The sequence below is a fragment of the Staurois parvus genome, unplaced genomic scaffold (assembly GCF_062004578.1).
Source record: "Staurois parvus isolate SC_StPar_1 unplaced genomic scaffold, SC_StPar_1.0 ptg000048l, whole genome shotgun sequence".
NCBI classification, from domain to species: Eukaryota; Metazoa; Chordata; class Amphibia; order Anura; family Ranidae; genus Staurois; species Staurois parvus.
Genome location: NW_028317844.1, coordinates 20,131,810 through 20,147,800, shown reverse-complemented (window position 1 = coordinate 20,147,800; position 15,991 = coordinate 20,131,810). Strand labels below are relative to the sequence as shown.

The 15,991-nt window shown below is 41.6% G+C and overlaps 1 long non-coding RNA gene across 1 annotated transcript; it reads left to right on the top strand.

Moving 5' to 3' along the window:
* The first annotated feature begins 53 nt into the window (after window positions 1-53).
* Window positions 54-11,340, top strand: LOC149470379 (uncharacterized). Its single transcript, XR_016309174.1, has 3 exons — window positions 54-269; window positions 8,651-8,678; window positions 11,136-11,340. It is a non-coding gene; the product is annotated as an uncharacterized LOC149470379 (long non-coding RNA).
* The last annotated feature ends 4,651 nt before the right edge of the window (window positions 11,341-15,991 follow it).

Here is a 15,991-nt window from a genome sequence, read left to right as displayed (position 1 = left end):
AAGGGGCGGGTACTCAGCTGGAGGAGCATGGAGGAGACGGGCAGCAGCCCGCAGCCTATCAGATTCCGGGAGTAGTCTGACCGCCAGCCAATCGCAGCGCGCACACGGCCAGCAGTCTGGCGGCTTACCAGTTAGAGCGTGGATCAGGATGGTCTACAGCTTGCTCAGCCTGGCGCTCTGAGCGCTGATACTGGAGCAGGAGGAGGAGGAGGAGAAGGAGGCATCCCCGGCATCCCTTCACATGTACACGATCCTTCCTTCTCCACCAGGTCAGTGTACTCACCTCATGACACTTCCCACTCATTCATACTTCCACGACTCACAGGGACACTCTTCAACCTAAATTCCTTTTTCTGGACATTATATATTATAAATGATACTTTATTTTTTACATTTTGAATACATTCTATTCAATTCTATTCTATTCTGTTCTATATAAATGATGCACGTCTCTTCTTTCCTATCATTAATATTTAAAGTAGTATTAAACCCTCAGCATTTTTAGTTTAACATACTGAGCACCATAAAATAAACATTCTCTGATAAAATATATATCACCACTCCGAAAAAAAACTAAATTCTCTAAGAATTGGCCCCAAAAGTAAGCTGCTCCATCTGCTATATAAATCCCCAATGAAGATGGGTATATATGAGTGTATATCAAAAACATACATCATACAAACATCAAAATAAAATAATGATATAAAAATGATTTTATTATTATTACTTTTATAAAAAACGAATTTCTCTAAGAATTGGCCCCAAAAGTAAGTTGCTCCATCTGCTATATAAATCCCCAATGAAGTTGGGTATATATGAGTGTATATCAAAAGCATACATCATACAAACATCAAAATAAAATAATGATATAAAAATGATTTTATTATTATTACTTTTATACAGGATTTCTATAGCGACAGCAGTTTGCGCAGCACTTTACAAAATGAGGGCAGACAGAATGGTTACAATAAATTAAATACGAGAGAAATCAGAGGACCCTGCTCATTAGAGCTTTCAGTCTAAAAGAAAGGGTTACGTGATAAAAAAGGTAATAACTAAGGGGGATGAGCTGATGGAGAAAATAAAAGGTTGGTTATCAGGTAGAGGTAAGATAGACCACTCTGAAAAAAAAAATTAATTCCCCAAGAATTGGCCCCAAAACCAAGCTGCTCCATCCGATATATAAATCCCCAATGAAGATGGGTGTATATGAGTGTATATAAAAAAAGAAGATGGGTATATGTGAGTGTATATCAAAAATATACATCATACAAACATCAAAATAAAATCATGATAAAAATATGATTTTATTATTATTACTTTTATACAGGATTTCTATAGCGACAGTTGTTTGTGCAGTACTTTACAAAATGAGAACAGACAGTATGGTTACAATAAATTCAATACGAGAGGAATCAGAGGGCCCTGCTCATAAGAGCTTAAAGTATAAAGGAAAGGGTTACGTGATAAAAAAAGGTAATAACTATGTGGGATGAGCCGACAAAGAAAATAAAAGGTTGGCTATCAGGTAGAAGTAAGATAGACCACTCTGAAAAAAAAATAAAATCCCTAAGAATTGGCCCCAAAAGTAAGCTGCTCTATCTGATATATAATAATCCCCAAAGAAGATGGGTTAATATGAGTGTATATCAAAAACATACATCATGCAAACATCAAAATAAAATAACAATGATAAAAATATGATTTTATTATTACTATTATACAGGATTTCTATAGCGACAGCAGTTTGCGCAGCGCTTTACAAAGTGAGGGCAGACTGTATGATTACAATACATTCATTATGAGAGGAATCAGAGGGCCATGCTCATTAGAGCTTACAGTCTAAAATAAAGGGTTACATGATAAAAAAGGTAATAACTATAGGGGATGAGCCGATGGAGAAAACAAAAGGTTGGCTATCGGGCAGAGGTAAAATAGACCACTCTGAAAAAAAAAAATCCCAAAGAATTGGCCCCAAAAATAAGCTGCTCCATCCGATATATAATAATCCCCAATGAAGATGAATATATATGAGTGTATATCAAAAACATACAGCATACAAACATCAAAATAAAATAACAATAATAAAATATGATTTTATTATTATTACTTTTATACAGGATTTCTATAGCGACAGCAGTTTGTGCAGCGCTTTACAAAATGAGAACAGACAGTATGGTTACAATAAATTCAATACGAGAGAAATCAGAGGACCCTGCTTATTAGAGCTTACATTCTAAAAGAAAGGGTTACGACATAAAAAAGGTAATAACTACGCAGGATGAGCTAACAAAGAAAATAAAAGGTTGGCTATCAGGTAAGATAGACCACTCTGAAAAGAAAAAAATTCCCTAAGAATTGGCCCCAAAAATAAGCTGCTCCATCCGATATATAAATCCCCAATGAAGACAAATATATATGAGTGTAGGTAATAACTATGGGGGTTGAGCTGATGGAGAAGATAAAAGGTCAACTATTAGGTAGAAGTAAGATAGACCTCTCTAAAGAAAAGAGTTTTCAAGAATCACCTAAAGGTGGACAGAGTAGGAGATAGTCAGACTGGGGTAGGGCGTTCCATAAGGTGGGAGAGGATCTGTAGAAGTTCTGGAGATGAGCATGGGAGAAGGCAACAAAGGAACTAGAAATCAGGAGATCTTAGGAGGAACAAAGAGAATGTTTTAGTTGGTATTTTGAGACTAGTCTAGTGATGTAGCTGGGAGCAAAGTTGAGAATGGTTTTGTATGTTGTTAGTAATTTTGTTGAGTGAGCAAAATCCAAGGGAGCGATCGGCAGAGAAGGATAACAGACAGTGAATGGTTGGTAAGGTGGAAAAGTCTGGTAGCAGCATTCATAATGGACTGAAGGGAGGATTAGCCTATATAAAGGTAAATCAATGAGGATTGAGTTGCAGTAGTCCAAGTGAGAGATAACCAGGGAGTACATTAGAAGCTTTATACAGTGCAAGAGAAACAATGTGACAAAACAACTAAAGTCCCAACAGTGCCATAAAAGTATCAAAATTCCTTCAAGTCAGGCACAGTGGGAACAATGTTCCAAGTCTTCATCATCATCGTAAAACTCAACACATGAGAATAACTCTACCAAGGATGGTAATCTATCTGACCCCCTCTTTTTTTGTCTTCCTCTTTCAAGACAGGCAATCTGCTTTTTCTCAAAATAGGAGTTTCCCGTTTTGAAGCAATGCAAGATGCCAGGTGTCAGGTTCCTTGTATTAACTTCTTTACTTAGCACATCCTCACGGAGTAAATCACACGCAGAAAGGAATCGCACATAGCATAAAATAACTTCACAACTTTCTGAAGTAGTATTAAACACTCCTATGGTTTTTTTCATGCCATAATGTGCTAGTATGCACTGAATATTAGCACATTATGGCAGATTTACCTGTCAAACATCTACCACCAGCACTGAGCTGTCACCTTTCCAGCAGGTCCCAGGCACTTTCATCTTTTCCAGACTTTCATCTGAGCTTGTACCATTTTGAATGGCCAGGGCACGGTGATATCACTCCCGCACATGTGCTTTATCACGGCACAGAGTTTTTTGCTGCAAATGTAGTCAAATTGCGCATGCACAGCTTAGATTACATTACTGCTGACCTGCCAGGAGAGACCACTAGGCAGTAGAGAACACTAAGGTCTTTCATTATAAAAACCCTACCTGTCAGCAGGTTTTGAAGATTTGATTTTAATACTGCTCAATGTGAAAAGATAAAATTGCACTTACATAAAACTACTAGCACTTGTTAGCTCTAAGTAAAACATTGGAGTTGAGTTACTAAAACTGCAGCGTGCAAAATCTGGTGCAGCTGTGCATGGTAGCTAATCAGCTTCAAACTTCAATACGAAAGAGGGGTGTAGCGAGCAGGGGCAGACTGACATCTCATGGGGCCCCCGGGCAATAGGGGATCATGGGGCCCCTGTGTCCTTGCCCAAACTCAAAAAAGCCTATAAAAAAGGTACCAGGGGCATCTCATGGGGCCCTCTACTGACCCCGGGCCCTCGGGCAGTGCCCGAGTGCTCGAATGGTCAGTCCGCCCCTGGTAGCGAGTGCTTGGGAACCAGAGAGCTGCTAGCACAAAACCAACCCAATAACAAAATAAATAACAAACAGTGCAGCGTTAAAAACACTTAATAGAAATCAATACCTATATAAATATGTTCCAAACATAGGTCATCCAGTGAAAAAAACATGCTCAAAAGCAGCATCATAAACCCAAAGAACATTAGTGCTTAGTACCCTGTATTCCTAGATTGTAAGCTCCCAGGATCAGGCCCTCTTATCCCTCTTGTATTGAACTGTATTGTTGCTGTATTGTCTCCCGTTATATTGTAAAGCGCTGAGCAAACTGTTGGCGCTATATAAATCCTGTATAATAATAATCATAATAATATATATCATATGTATCAACGTATATACAGCAAACACCAATTCAAGTGACAAAAAAGTGCTTAGTGCCAAATAAATATAAACAGTTTGTGTGAAATCAAATAGTCCACAATCTTCAATGGATGCGCAGACCAGTGACATGCATCTAGTTGTGCCAACTCTTCCGTAAAATTCCTTCACCCAAATGCACTCACCAGAAATCTGGTAAAAACAGGTCTGTAGTATCACTCTAAGCTGACAGCACCCTTCACTCGTTCCTCACCATGGGTCCGATCAAAGGCCACCAGAACGTACCTTAATAAAGACAGATAGATGGCCGCTGGACCATGCATGGACTCGGCGCCGTGACGTCAGCAAGTAGGCTTCTCTTTGATGTGTTTCATGCACACGCACGTTCCCAAAGGGGCCCGCCTCCAATTTCAGCTTGTTCAATTAAGCTTTGACAATAAATCTTGGAAGCTGATTGGTTTCTATGCAGAGCTGCACCAGATTTTGCACTCCCCAGTTTTAGTAAATTAACCCCAATGTGTGGTAACTTGGAGTTCACTTTCCCTTTTAACAGCTCACCGCAACCTCTCTTTAATGCCTCTATACTGAGGCTGGGCTCGCCACCTGGCATTAATACTCACCCTCTGTCACAAACTCCACCCCAACATGCTTTGTCATTGAACTCATTCAGATTAATAAGTGTAGGTTAGAAAAAAATTGAAAAACAATGTGGAAATTCATATATGATTTTACATTTTGACCAAAGATATGCTTTAACTCCTTCCCACATCCACCCACTGGCCCTTTCATTGGATCTTTAAGTCAGGGGGCAGAAAAAACTTCCCCTTCATGATTGCTGCAATTAGGTGTTGCAGTGGTCACATGATCGGGAGGCCACCCCATTGGCTGCTGATCATAACCAGAGACCAGGAGCTGTCTGAAACACAGAAACCTGGACCGCCTTTGACACTTATGTGCAGCATATGGGTGTTAAAGCTGTCCAGCCTTAGGCTAAGTTCACACTAGCTTTGTAAGCAGGCGTTTTGCAGGCGTTTGAGGGGCGTTTTTAACACTCCTCAAATGCCTATGAAAATTATACACATGGCAGCACACAGTGCTGTTCACACTGAAGCATCAGCGTCGCAGCAAAATTGATGCCTCATGTTGAGTCAGGAGGAGTTGAAGCCTTTCAACGCCTGCCATTCAAATCTATGGTGATGCTCCTCAAACGCCTGCAGGCATTTGCGAGGCGTTAATACCATTATCTTCATTATAGGCATTTATGGTGCAGTTTTAACGCTTGGAAAATGGCTATGAAATGCCTCAAAAACACGTATAGGGCATTTGGGGAGCGTTTGAAGAGTGTTAAAAATGCTCCACAAACGCCTGTCTAACACCTGCCAAACACTATAGGGGCGTTTTGGCAGAAGTCAAGTTTGAACAAGCCCTTATTGCTGCACATATGTGTTACATGATCAGCAACAGGTTAATACATTGAGCACAATAAAATAAACATTCTCCAATAAACTATGTGGTCAAATTTTTACCCATTGTAGTTTACAACGATCAATGCTGCTGGCTCCTGCACTCTCAGTGCTGCTCCTCTGAAATTCTACTCTTCGCAGGAAAGAGTTAACAGTGGACAGTGCAGTCTGGAATCAGTTAGTTTGAAGAAGGAGGAGGGTGGAGCAGGGGAGTGGCCTTGCTATCTTAGGCCATGGGGCTGTGTGTTTCTATTGATGCTCATAACGTAGGGAGACACATTGCTAGTCCCTGCATACAAGCGTGGCTCCACAGGATGGTGCAAGAGAAAGGAGCTGCCCTGAAATATAAAACCTGAGACAGTGATCAGGGCACCCGCTTATGCGCAAGGATTAATTCCCCATTCACATTTTGGCATTCTAGGAGAATCGAAAAATTGCCCCCAATTCTGGAATGTGGTAAAATTGCTGCAAAACAATGTGACGTGTATTTTGATGCCATTATCATTATTGGCATTCCAAACATGAAACAGGTGTTTTGTTGTGTGACACAATGAGCGCAACATGCTCAAAAACACGCTTTCCAAAAACATGCCAAAGTCAGCTAGAAAAAAGGTACAGGAGTTACTTTGGTGCATTTTTGGAGCAGAGAGTCAACTTTCAAATGAATGGTGCTGCTCCAAGAATGCTGCAAAAAAGGCACATTTAAAAATGTGCTAAAACCGTGCCACTCTTCAATAGCTAGATGTGAACAGGGCTGAAAAGACAAAGAAGCTGCATACTCAGTATGTAAGTAAATCAGCTGCTAAAAATCTGAGGGTTTAATATCACTAGCTGACATCATATGAAAATGGAAGGTTCACTTAGATGGCAGCCCCAAACCATCGCTATCAAAAAGGTGTAAAACGCAGCCTTTTATTAAAAACATTTGTAAAAAAACACTTTATTACCTGTTGTTTCTGCACTTTTTTCATAGAGGTAGGCTATCAGTAGACCTAGGCTTCATGAGAGCGTCAGAATTTGGTTCTGTAGTAAATATTTTTACCAATTTACAAAGGTATGAAAAGGGATGCTAGCATGGTAAGTGTGTCCTATTACCGACAGGCGACGCACAAGTCGCAGGCCAGTCCAGAGACCGTTAATCAAGATGGCAGACAACAGTGTTAGTGCGTGCATGGAATAGCGTGTGGTGATGATGTTTCTTGTGAATGAAGGCGTAAAAGCCATGGATATCTACAGAAGACTTCAAGCACATTACGGTGATGAGCCGCAGTAAGACATTTGAATGGACGTCAGTGATGATCCCAGCCGTGGTGGTTCCCAGCCCACAGCAGTCATTCTTGTGAACATTCAGTGAGTGGAATGCCTGATCCTGGATAATTAACACATAACCTGTCGTGAAATTGCACAAGAGACAAATCTTTCTGTGGGACGGTGAACACAATTGTGACGCAGTGAAACAGGCTGTCCTAGGATGGTTCAGGTGTACTGACAAATCTTTCTATGCCAAAGCTTTCCACATATTAGTTAAACGCTGGGTTAAGTGTATTAATGTACCAGGGGAGTATATTGAAAAATAAATGCAGTTTCCACTCCCTGAAATTTGTTCTTTTAATATATAAAGTAAAAAGTACCGCTAAGACTTGAATGCCCCTCGTAGAATGGAGTGTCCAGGGGTCTCCCCAACACCAAAGTTCCCTACTCACCTGTAAGCTAATCAGTAAATCGTTGGCATCACAAAGTATGTCAATATTTGCATAGGATCTTCTGCAGGCTTCGGCAATGCTGTAAAGAGGATTACTGTCATTATAAGGGTTGTTTGTAAATAAAAACAAACTGTACTGCTCTAAATAAATTTAATAATGCCCTTGCTATAGGTGTAGGCAGGGTTTTTTTCAATGGGAACGCAGGGAGAATGCAGTTTCTGCACCTCTAGTACTTATTGTATGTATTGACAAGGAGTGCTGGGGTGTGCTGGAGGGTCTATTGATACTGGCTTCTGAGAGGTCTATTGTTGCTGGTGGGGGATATATTGCTGCTGGTGGGAGATCTTTTCTTGCCAGAGAGTTTTTATGTTGCTGGGGGTCAATTGTTGCTGAGGGGGATCTACTGTTGAGGGAGAAGTCTATTGTTGCTGGCTGCTCTGAGATCTGTTGTTGCTTAGAGGGATTTACTGTTGAGGGAGAGGTCTATTGTTGCTTGCTGCTCGGAGATCTGTTGTTGCTGAGAGGGATTTACTGTTGACGGAGAGGTCTATTGTTGCTGGCTGCTTAGAGATCTTTTGTTGCTGCTGGAAGTCTAATGTTGCTGGGTTGGTATTTTGTTGTGGGGGTCCATTATTGCTGGGAAAATGAGTCTAAAAGGGATGGTACTGGGAGGTGAATAGGAGGTGAAACCAAGGGACAGTGCTTAGAGGTTTGGTGGGGGCAGAGACAAGGGGTGGTTCAGAAGGGGGGAGTTCCTGTACCTATTCTCTGAGAAAAATAAGCCCTGGGTGAAGGTAATTTACATACCTCCCAAGGTCTGAATGTAATACTCCTGGGACTTTGCAAGGACATTGCTAAGTGAGGCCTAGTGAAGATGGATCACAGATGGATCACCCTTTTGAAATGGGCCTACTTGTTTTTTGAAACTGTTAAATCGATCAGTTTAGATCTGCTTTAAAGTGACACTAAACTCTGGTAAAAAAAAATCTATTCAAGTATGTATTCTTAAATCAAAAATGTTCCTTCTATTGTTCTCAACCTCCTCCAAATCTTTTTTTTTTGCAGCAGCAGCAATCTGACTTCCTGTTAGAAGGTGGGTACATTCGTTCTTCATGGTCTCACTGTATGTAGGAACATAGCCACCATCTTTTGTTCACTTCTGAAATGAACTAGGGACGGTGCACACATGACAACATCTAAGGTGCACTGGTCATTCCAAACATAGAGTAGTGAGTGGGAAAAAAAGAACATCAGAAGAACATAAAGAACACAATAGAAGCAATTTCACAAAAAATAGATTAAAGGGACATTGAGCAAAGGTGAGTATGTATTATTTTTGGAGAATAAGGATATGGGCCTATTCACATTAGTCAGGTCCATTGTGGTGCATTAACGTATAGCCAAAACTTTTTTGGCTTTACTTCTCCTATAGATCACAGGAGTACAGTTTGTTCTGCTAAAGCCCACTGTCAGCTGACTTCACACAGCCAGTCCAGGCTCTGAAAAGATTTCAACCATATGTTTGGGATCCGCCCAGAAGCCTGGACTAGCACCTGGCTGTTGGGAGACTGAGCCAGCAGCTCCCGCCTCCTCCACAGCCCAGCGCTCCAGTGAGCACTGGAGGGGCAGAGCAGAGAGCTGGTGACTGACAGTCACAGCTCTCTGCTCAGAGCGGAGGGGGAGAACTGATCGCTCAGTTCTCTGTGCAGAGCTGGAAACCTGAGTTCTCTGTGCAGAACCAACATAAAATTGTGGCTACCACAATTTTTGTATTGCAGCACACCGAAAAACAGTCATGCTTTATCACACCATGATGCACTGTTGCAATAACACTCAGGTTACCAGAGTGCAGTGGCATTAATGAGTTTTAAAGGTGAGATTTGTGGCCCACTATTTTTAGGTTAGCTTAGCATTGCAATCATTGCAGAATTTGTAATCCAGGGGCACCTTTAATACCACCAGTGAAAGATTTAGCAGGCAGGTAACTCCACAAAAGTACTGCTGACATTACAATAGTGTTAGCATTTTTAAATGATCCATTAAGCTCCACAATCCGCAGATCCGATCCATCTTGCGGGGATCATCGGTTTGCAACCTATATGGGATTAACTGATCTTGCAACACCAGTCCAGGCGGAGCAACGGGGACACAAGAAGGGGAAGAGCCAGACTGTGTGTGCACGACAGGGACTGCCCACCTCTGGAGGAGTGACTCCATGTGTTACCACACCGGGTGACACCAACCCTAAGGATGCCCCTGAGTTAGACCAGCCTTTCTCAGCCTTTTCAACACAGAAAAACTCTTGAAAAACCTTTCCAGTCTCAGGGAACCCCTGCTAGAAGATACTATATCTACAACTCATGATACATTAGTGTGATGGTCCATGGGAAGAATGCACCTTACATTAGTGCTCATTGGGAAGAATGACCTCCTTATATATAGCTAAAAAGATCAATGGTGTCAGTGGGAACTTATCTGAGAGGCAGAAATTACTTATTGCTCAATGAACCTCTAGAAACCTTTGGAGAAACCATAGGGTTCCATGGAACCCTAATTGAGAGACCCTGAGTTAGACACTGTCTGGTTTCATCTGAAGGGAGCAATGAATGTAATGTTACAAGTCCCCTTTAAAAAGGCTAAAATGATTTCTATGAAATCGTACAGTCTAAAGCCCATCTGTAGCTTTACAGTATATAAATGACACCAATTGAAGATATGTCTTTAACCATTTACCAACCGCTGTACATTTTTCAGCAGTGAAGCTACGGATGGGTATTTGCCCACCGCCATTTCTAAACAGCACTGGATAAAGCACCATCAAGCAGAAAGTGCACCGTTTAATGACTGTGATCACAAATAAATACACCGTCAATGTTGGTTCACAGACCCTGTACATCATTCATTAGTTCCAGAGCAGAACACAGATCACGGCAACAACAGATATTTTTTAACCCTTTTCACACATACCTTCCTTCTCTCCTCAACATCGGAACTCCAGCTTCCCTCTCTATGTGACCTGTATATTACCCCTTCCCCAGCACATTTGCACATTAACCCCTTCATCTCCTTGCTCCCACTGTATTTGACCTATACATTAACCCATTCTTCTCCTTCCTCCTCTGTGTTCATTTCTCATTACCAATCTCCATGTTTTAACCTCCTAAATACCACCACTATTCTTCATTTCCAAAACATTGTGCAAAAATTTACATCCACCTGAGCTGTCTACTTTCCAAAAAAAGGGGTGTTTTTACTGTTATGGCATTTTTATTTTAACAGAAAGTAAAAAAACAGGTTTTTTTTCAAGTTTTTGCTCTTATTTTTCTTTACATAATAAAAAAGAAAAATAAACCAGTGGTTATTGTATACCATCGAAAGAAAGCTCTATCTGTTGTGATATGAAATGAAATGAAATGTGGGTCCGGTGTTGCATTACTGTTAGTTGTTAGACTAACACAGCTCCAGCTGGGTCATGAAAATGTATTACAGGCTATGTATTTAAATGGTTAAAGGTTTTGCTTTTTTTTTTTTCATTGTGATTGTCCTTTAGCCCAATCCAGAATCCCTTCCACGACAGCATCCCTGTGTGAGAAGAGCGGGTCCGAAAACCCCCAACTACTGCACACCAATCAGCACTGCACACAAAAATCAGCCTAATATGGGTCTCGTTCCAGTGGAAAGAAATTGATTTCATCTTATAATATCAATACAATGTAAAAAATATCACTGGCTAAATAAAAAAAAAATGGCATAAACGTTTTTTGGTAAACTCTAAAATGTTCAGTCTCAATTATGAAATGAAATACATGCTAACAGTGCAATAATATTTCCAAGGCAGATTGATACCTTCGCAATGTCGAGTCCGAGATATAAAGATCTTGCCTGCGCTGAGATATTGTCATCAGCCTTCTGCAGGCAGGAGAAAGCATTTCTCACGGCTCGTGCACACCAGGTGTGTTGATCTGCATCGATCAACGTAATGCAGACAAAACAATTGTTTTCTATGTGCCCTGTTCACACCATAGCACTGCATTGAGGTGCATTGCATAAAGTTGAAGGAAATGTTATTTTGTGGCATTTTAATAAAGTTAAAAAAGAAGTAAACAGTGGCAATCCATTGTAACCATGCATCACAACACTGTTCACACCGCACACCAGCATACAGAGGTTATATTTATTTATTTCAGGTACTTATATAGCGTCATCAGTTTACGCAGCGCTTTACATATATATTGTATATTCACATCAGTCCCTAACCCTCAAGGGGCGTACAATCTAAGGTCCCTAACTTACATTCATACATACACATACTAGGGACAATTTTAGACAGGATCCATTTAATCTACCAGCATGTCTTTGGCGTGTAAACCAGAGTACCCAGAGGAAACCCACTCAGGTACAGGGAGAACATGCAAACTCCAGGCAGGTGGTGTTGTGGTTGGTTTTTGAACCAACAACCCTAGTTATATGGAGCTGGTTTCACACTGTGGCATTGAGGTTTGACTGCAGCGCAGTTGTACCCGCACTTTTGTGCAGTTAACCCGAGGTTTCCCCTAGACTTTATATTAGATTGAGCATTTTTGGTGCATTTTTTTAAAGTGCACCAAAAGTTTTGCATGCTACAGGAACATTAAACACATGAAAAAGTCACCTAGGAGGCAGGGGCGGACTGACTATTTGGAAACTTGGGCACTGCCCAAGGATCCGGGGTCATTAGGGGGCCCCATGAGATGCCCCTGGTACCTTTTTCATAGGATATTTTGAGTTTGGGCAAGGACACAGGGGCCCCATGATCCCCTATTGCCTGGGGGCCCCATGAGTTGTCAGTCTGCCCCTGCTAGGAGGTATAAAAGCTGTTCATAGCTCTTCTACTGCATTTAGAAAAGCTAACACAGAAGTGCCAGTGAGAATGGACCCTAAAACTGGACTTGGACAAGTATTTGTTTTCATTCTGCCAGCAAGCTGATAAAAAAATATATGGATTCCTCCATCCACACAAATGAGGCAGAGGGAGGAGTTCTTCTTTATGGGACATTGTACTCCAACAGTAGGACCCACCACTGTCAGCATACACTGATCTGCAGCTGCAGCCACTGATTGACCAACCCTTTAGGGCTCATGTACACTATATATATATATATATGTGATTTTGTGCATCCCTGTAGCAGTATTTCTGCTATAGGGCGGTGGTGGGCAAGTGGTTGAACTTTTAAACTCAGCGTTTCATATTCCTGATATGTGCCTGCTGTACCATGTACTTGAATGAAAAAGTATCCTGTTCCCTTTGTGTTGCTTCCTTTGTGTGAAATCCCTGGTGTTCCTGCCAGTCCCTCCACTTTCCTATTGAAAACTGACCACACTAAGAAGGAGAACACAGTGTGGTTAGTTCTCTAGTTGTGCTGTGAAGTCAGCCTGCTCTCCTCCAATGATCAGACTTGTTCTGAAACTCCTCCTTCTCCACTAGCACACTTAGGGCTCATGCACATTGCAGCTGATAAACTCACATTTAGGAGCTGTTCAGCGGTTTTTTCAGCAGCCCCTAAACTCCACTCTAATATTTTCCTCTGTGTCCATGTACACAACTTCGTTTACAGGCAGTTGAGTTTACAGTCGTTTTTTTGAATGTAGAAAACTTGTGTTCAGGAGTAGATTTTATCAGCGTTTCAAACGCCAAACACTTGTAACTGCTGCTACATGTGGCTAACCGCATTTATAAGCGTTTGTGTTTGAATTTTTTCTTAACTTTTCCATTTCCAGATGCTGTCCAGAGCCTTGTTTCATTATGAAAAATGCATGCAAAGGGTTTTCCTGATACTCAAATGGACCTGGTACACCATACTTTGAAAATAAAAAAGAAGACAGCTAATCTCAACAAATACTGTTCTCTCTGCTTCTGCTCTCTTTTTCTCTCAAAATGTCTGAAATAGTAAATTTTTTACTGTTTTTCAGTGCATTCTGGGCATTTGGAAGGTCTCCTGAGGTTATCTTTAAAAAATGCTTCTAAACTCAAATGCTCATAAACACGCATAAACGCGGTATGCAACCACGGCCAAACAGACGTTTTTTAACCTACATTTTCCAGCAGTTTCCATCGTTCAGAAGTGTCCTGTGTACATGGAGCCTTAAAGCTTGTCCCTTTGACAAAAATTAATCAAATGATTGACTTCCGGAACAGCTGCACATTGATTAAAATTCAGCCAGTCCCTGCTGAACCTAAGAATACTCATGCCCAGGGGCGGACTGACAACTCATGGGGCCCCCAGGCAATAAGGGATCATGGGGCCCCTGTGTTCTTGCCCACACTCAAAGCACACCCAAAAAAGCATATAAAAAGGTACCAGGGGCATTTCATGGGGCCCCCTACTGACCCCAGGCCCTCGGGCGGTGCCCGAGTGCTCAAATAGTTAGTCCGCCCCTGCTCATGCTTCTAGTATTTAAACAATATTTGGTTATCTCCAAATGAGGGAGGGAATCCTGTCATTCATCTAACTTCCCCCCCATTCAGAGAGTATGCTACAATCATTGTAAAGGATGCATGGGCTTCTCTCAATGGATGAGAGAGGAAGAAGTGGTGGGTCCACACTGGACCTTCCTGAATGCAGTTTGTCTCAAAGACCCAAAGATATTAACCCCAATATTTAGTGTCAGAAATAAGTCTAGGCACTTTGAAGATGTCTACATGCAGCAACAGATATCATGATGCAGGACATACTTTATTGGTAACATTAAACTCTGGTTTAAACAAAATTCTAATCAAGCATGTATTCTTAACTTAGAAACTTACCTTCTATTGTTCTCATCCTCCTTTAAAGTGTTACTAAACCTATAACAGTAAAATCAGTCTGTATATGCAGTAAAACATGTTTGATATACTCTCTGTGGAACCTAATGGGTTAATTCTCTGCATTGTGTAAAACCGCTGTTTGATCCTGACTTCTCTGATCCTTCCCTTCTTCCAGTGCCCCCCTCTTATCTCCTGATAAGACATATCCTGTAGAGACACTGTGCACATGCTCAGTTTGGTGTGTATTGCTAGAGAGGTTTTTTTTTTTTCTTGGGAGAGTGCATGTGATCAGCACAGGGCCAATCAGCACTGTCCAGACAGGTCAGGGGTTCTTCATCCTCCTAGAGCACAAAGAAAAATCCTCCTACAAGCTTTAACCGGTGCTCTACTGAAGTCACAAGACTGCTCTAACTTCTGATGAGAAAAGGTATTTAGCAGTTTATATTTACTAAAATAATTGCATTTCCATGTTCTGTGTACTGTGGGAGACCAGATATAGTGAATGCAGGGTCTGGGGTTTAGTAACACTTTAAATCTCCATTTTTATTCTCTCCCGTCATCCAACTTCCTGTTGGAGGGTGGCTATGGTCATTCTCCATGGTCCCACTGTATGTGGGAACATAGCCACCCTCTCCTACTCACTCTTAAGATGAACTGTGACCTATGGACTATGGAATTTGTAGTGTGGGGGGGAGAGGAGAGGTTTGGGAGCTCACAGAAGATGTTACAAGCGGGCAGAAAAACAAAGTTAGAAACAATTTCATGAAAAACATTACAAGTAGTGGATGTGTATGGATGACCTTTGGAGAATAAGGCCCCATTCACACCTAAGCGTAGCAGGAACATTTGTTTCTACTCGTGTTTTTATTTTTTAAAGCACGTCTTGCATAGGACTGCCCATTCGCTTGAATGGGCTGCTCTACGCACCACAAAAGCCCCTGGATAGTTCCAGAACCTGTTCAGTCGCAGAGCGGCAGGCATTTTAGCAGTGGACCTTTTGATGCGTTTGTAGTATGGTTTGTTGCATGACAAATGCACAGCAAAACACTTGTCTGCTACCAGAGTTTAATGTGCCATTAATAATTAATGGCACCACAAACATGACGCACAATTACAGCGCATGTCTGAAATTTGTGGCAAAACGTGCATTTTTGGGTGTTTTGTTGCACTCTCAGGAAATGTGCAGGTGTGAATGCAGACCAGGGGCGGACTGACCATTTGGAAACTCGGGCACTGCCCAAGGGCCTGAGGTCAGTATGGGGCCCCATGAGATGCCCCTGGTACCTTTTTCATAGGCTTTATTGAGTTTGGGCAAGGACACAGGGGCCCCATAATACCCTATTGCTTGGGGGCCCCATGAGTTGTCAGTCCGCCCCTGATGCAGACTAAGGATATTGTTTATTGTCACTTGAATAGCAAAATGAAAATAAAATGCCATGGTGGAGATTTACTAAAACTGGAGCACTCAGAATGTGGTGCAGCTCTGCTTCTAAACGGTCCTGCCTCTAAACTTGTAAACACCTAAGTGTGCAAGGACACATTGGGGTGGATTTACTAAAACTGGAGAGTGCAAAATCTGGTGCAGCTGTGCATGGTAGCCAATCAGCTTCTAATGCAGGCCA